The 5,533-nt window shown below is 38.0% G+C and overlaps 1 long non-coding RNA gene across 1 annotated transcript; it reads right to left on the bottom strand.

The window, feature by feature from the left end:
• On the bottom strand, positions 2,426-4,510 carry LOC110437472. The gene is made up of 3 exons (XR_002455524.1): positions 4,394-4,510; positions 3,941-4,003; positions 2,426-2,613 (listed from the first exon to the last, which is right to left on the bottom strand). It is a non-coding gene; the product is annotated as an uncharacterized LOC110437472 (long non-coding RNA).

Below are 5,533 nucleotides of genomic sequence, written 5' to 3' on the forward strand. Positions count from 1 at the left end.
CTAATCGGTTGTGCATGTGTGGTTTCATATGTGGATGATATATAGTAGAGAAAATATTTGTGGAAGAAGAAGAAGGGGTGAAAAATACTTCTAACACTCCTTTATTTGGAAGATGACTCCTCTAAATCTGCTCTGGGAAATCTTGATGAAAACTGGGCTCATAAATCTTTCTTTCTTTTTCTTCTCTCTCTCTCTCTCTCTCTTTTCATGGGACTTTTGTCCATTCTTTCTTGCAGCCCAAAAACTCTTTTGCAAATGAAAACTTTGTAGAGGAAATGAAGGATAAAACTTAGAGCATTGATGTTTTGGTAAGGGGCTAGCAAATGAATAGGGAAAATATTTTTGGTGTTCACTCTTAGTGTAAGAGTAGAACAATTTTGAATAGGTGATGATGAAATATATATGTGGTGCATACTTCCATGGTGGAAGCAGCAAAGGATAAACATGAGTGTGTGATACCATGATTTAGCCATATGATGAGTCCCTAGGGGTTAACACAGCTCGAGCAAACGCAAGCCCTACCAATATGTGGAGGCTTCGTATTCTAATAAACAATTATAGCTGTGGTAGGAATTTTAACTCTCTATCATATAAGGAACTCATCATGAAATATTTTAAATTTTCACAAACAAATCTCTAGAATTTGGTGGCACTAGGAACATAATAAACAGCAGCTCAGACTATCATCATATCATGTCTGTCAACTACCTAGACTTAGTAAGCATATGCTCCCACAGGTTTAAAGTATAGAGTAAATTCAGTTGTCAAATAGTGTACCCAAATCTTAGGAGAACTCAAGTTTAAAGCTAGGTACTTGAAAAGAATTTTGGCAGAGCAACTATTCATCATCTTCATCATGCACTCTTCAAGTCTACATATTTTTATTTACTAGGTAGTGTGCCCGTGCGTTGCTACGGGATAAATAAACTCTGTTAATAAAGAAACAAAAGTCGCACCATAAGATAACAATATTGTGAAATTAAATACCGACAAAGTGACATTTAATCCAAAAACCAAAGTTGATGAAATTAACATAGTCATGGAGAGCACAATGTCACAGGCTCACTAAGTATAGAACTTTCCGTACATTGTAACAAGAACAAATAATACCATGAAATTTTTAATTTGGACATTTACACTGTTAGTAAAAAATAATTTTTGAATGTGATGAGACTACCATTCTACTCTTGCTGCAGTCTACTATCTTCTGTAAATGCAGAGACCATCAACCTCAGTGCAGACTAAGCGGTACCGGTCACAGCTAAAGTCGACACACACATAGGCCAACACTTTGTCCATGATAACAGACTGGGCACACACAAAGGAGGCCAAGCGTATCAGTGCACGTTAGGATTCAACGACAGCAAAAAGAAACATTTTGTTTGGCCATCTCATCATTATTATCACAATGTAAAGTCAAAAAAACTTTGTCCACGCGTGTAACACCAAAAGCTACAAATAAGGCTAGCTCGAGTTATTCGGTTCCATCCAACCTGAGCAAAGCTAGGGTTTGGCTAATAAGCGTAGATGAACTCTTCGAATATATGAACTAAAATTGTAACGGCAAGTTGGCCACATGAGTTTGAGGAGTAGCAATAGTTTATTTTTCTTTTTTAGGCAAACAGGAGGGGAAAACCCCTAGTGAACTCATTTTTATAAAGATATAAGTCTGTATAAAATGACCTTAATTTAAATACAAGAAAGCTAAAAAGAAAAAGGCCAATCCTTAATAAGAGGTTTTTTAGAGAACTTGCACCTAAGAATAGTCAAAGAAAGCTCCTCCCGAGGTAAACACTTCCAACACCACAAAGATAGTGATTGTCTGATTGACCATCAAAGATAATTCTATTTTTTGTAGTCCAAATACACAAGCCGCTACAATAATAATATCCATGAAAATAAATGGCTTACTCAAACAATTTTTCTCCAGAAGGAGCCTGTCCAGGATAGGCACAACAAAGGTTCCAATCGATATTAAGCAGCCTCCAACACCAGGAGTTGAAAGAGCACTCAAAAAATAAGTGATCCACTATTTCTTCAACATCAGCATTGCACAGGACACAAGAATATGAAGGCAGATACATATTCTTCCTATTAAGCATGTTTCTAGTGTTGAGCTGATCCAACACAAACAGCCAAAAAAAAGATTGTGTTTCCTCGGCACCCACTTTTCCATAACCATGAGAACTGCTGCACCTTGATGGACTGTCCCAATAAAGATTTGTATCTTGTTTACATGTGAAAGAAATTCCCCACATATAGCTCCATTGATCCATCTGCTGATAAGTCATTGACAAAGTTAAAAGCTTTTCCTCTAGAAGAATAAGCTGCTGGGGGGTAATCATAGAGAGGGTCACGAAAAAATCCTGCTCCACATTTCTCTATATAAAAGCAGACACAAAAATTATGAGGTCTCTAGCAAATGAGTATAATTGCATAAATTCAAGTTAAGCAACCCGAAATTCCACACGTCTTCTCAGAGGCTAACTATGTTACCTTGCTATACTGTACATGAAGCCATACCAAACTCATCACATCCTTCCACCAAAAGGAGTCGACAGATCTTTTTAGGTGTGGTGAAATTGGTCCAGTGTAAAAAGCTTGCCAAGTAAGCTGCACTCAAGGAGTATTCCCGTGATTATAGAATTTATCTGCAAACTTCAAAAGAAGTGCTTTGTTTTGTGCCTTAAGATTAAGAATTCCCAGGCCTCCTTCATCTTTAGCCCTACAGGCAGTAGTCCAAGCGACAATGTTTTCTGGTCGGCTGGTCGACCCTGGTCGACCTGGGACCGACCAGGGATTAATCGCGATTAATCAGTGACAGGTCGATTAATCGACCCTGGTTGTCCCTAATCGTCCAGGCATATCAGCTGGTCGACCTATATATATACCTCTCTATATACACTATATTATACACAATAAAGGAAGCATCAAGACTGCATTAGTGTAAACCAACATTCCTCTTCATCTTCAACTTGTGTTGGCGCCTCTAGAACAGTCCTTGATTTTGATGTAAACCAACATCTCCTTAACTATTTCTGGAGAACTGGGACAACCAACAACATCTCCATACCCCCCACATATCTGCCCAGTCAAAAAAGCCCAAAAACAGAGCACAAAACCTGGTCGTCCATGTCCTAATCGGACGATTAATCGCGATAAGTGGACGACTAATCGGACGACCAGGTTTCTGGTCGACCTAGTCGGGTCGGACCTCCTAATCGAGCACTCCTGACCGACCAGGACGATTAATCGTGATTAATCGTGATTAATCGGACGACCTGAAAACACTGCCAAGCGACCAGCGCAACTCAAAATAAACCTCGTGTGTTAACAAAGCTCTGGCTCCTCTTGCCAAATCGCAGGTTCAAATACATGCGGGAAATGCTTCTTCATCTGTTGCAGCTCAAAACTTCACCAAACAAAAAATATAAATCAAATAATTTATTTCTTGCTGAAAATTGCACACATGAAATGAAAACGATCTTCACTGGAGAAGGTTGTCTGCATAGTCGCATCCATCCCAATCCCCAAATCTGGCATGGAGTACCAAATTTGGACTGAACTAATAGTAAATTAAAATAAGGTATCTGCCTTTGCCGATTTGGTAAATTAACTATATTTAGAGAAAAACACAAAAATTGTGGAGAATATTGAATTCACTTAAAGTTAACACTAATTTTTTTAGGGGAAACACATAATTCAGCGGATGGGTAAAATGCTAAATTTTGACAGAACACAGACAAAACTAACACTAAATTCAAAGGCTACAAGGATAAGATAAATCAGTCATGACTCAAGATTCAAGCCTGAAGCTCCATAGAAATAGCAAGGATTAAGATTAAAGTTCATAGGTAGAAAACACTAAATCAATAAGACTTAGTATATAACATCAACTAACTTGCAGGATGAACTGACCAGCTGGTGTAGTGTAACTTACTTTCTCCATAGAACCAGGCATAACAGCAATGTGGTGCTGCATCAATGTGTTCTAAAAAATAGTCTGCAATGCAGTCAGCAATCATTAGGATGCAACCACAGGTCAACGACATGCATCTACATATCACTAACAGCTAGTCTTCAAACAACCATAGATAGAATTCAACATTATAAGAAGTTAAGAACATACAGTGTTTAGATCTCTGCCTATGATGACATCTCTAACACCTAAAAAATTTATTTAGATAGCATCATAGATCACATACAACTACATTAAACCACTACGTAGCTTCTTTGGCTGAAATTCCCACCAATGCACCTTTGTCAAGGACACACACTGAAACACCCACGAGGAATATACATATATCCTGACTGATTTTTAGAGTGTGCTAATAGAAGAGTGAGGACAAAAAAGGTAATAATAAAAAGGTAAATGATAAAAAAAGAGCCCTACCATGTTCAGCCATGTTGGCGTCGTTGCCGCTCTTGCCGAGATCCTCTTCCAGCCACGTGCTGCCCGTGCACTGTCATCGGCCAGGACACACCCCTCAATTTAGTAAAGTAGCATATACATCTGAGTTTAGTGAAAGTAGTAGATAGAATCCCTCTGTGACATTCAGTGTCTTCAGTTTGACTTTAACAGTAGAACATATATTATTTACTTATTAATCACCACAAATGATATTATTTACCTATAAAACCTATGTAGAGAAACAATCGACACCCAAAAACTTATCTACCGAACTTGTTTCATAGTCATGCAAGCATTCTTTGTATAAACAAGAGTGCTTAGAATAATTAATGGGCATATAGCATCTAGCAAACCAAGTATCTAAGAGGAGGCACACGATGGTGTTTTTGGGTTGAACAAAATGAAAGCGATATAAAATTGCAAGAACCGAAGGATAAGACATTTAGGACCCTTGCACTGTCTCCCGTGCAGCTGCTCCAGCGGCAGGACCTTCACAACAACGTACTCTGACCTTTTGGTACCAATCCTCTTGCTGCTGCGCTACCACTGCTTCTATCCTGGACGAACATGTTGCTGATCAGCTACAAATACTTAAGAAATGCAAATAAAAACAGGAGTGCATAAGTAATTGTATGGTATGTTCAGATAGATGCAAACCTGAACCTATGAACTCTTAACATCACAGATCATTGGCTGAACCTGGCCCGAATCCAACATTTTTCCCCAAGCAAAAGAAAGATCCAAAATATAAATACTTTGAAATGTGATGCAAAAATAAACTTAGTTATTGAATAAAGGTACTTTGAAATGAGAATGAGAGTCTTACTAATCCCACAACTTTTATTATGTCCTTCGTGGATGCAAGAGGAGGTTTGATGCTGCGTTGAAATGCATATCCTTGAAGACAAATTGGATAGATCAACTCAGAAAAAAGAGAGGCACATCAAAAATTTTCAGGACAACATTGAATAATTTCTAACACGGTCTAGAAGTCATAGTTTGATTTAAATATATAATTCACATGAATAAATCAATGCAGTTGCCCTGGTGCAAGTCATTAGCATATGAAGAAATAGTATACCTACATGGAAGCTTAAAAATATACAAATATTGGTTAACGAG

Source organism: Sorghum bicolor, chromosome 8 (genome assembly GCF_000003195.3).
Source record: "Sorghum bicolor cultivar BTx623 chromosome 8, Sorghum_bicolor_NCBIv3, whole genome shotgun sequence".
In the NCBI taxonomy this organism is placed as follows: domain Eukaryota; kingdom Viridiplantae; phylum Streptophyta; class Magnoliopsida; order Poales; family Poaceae; genus Sorghum; species Sorghum bicolor.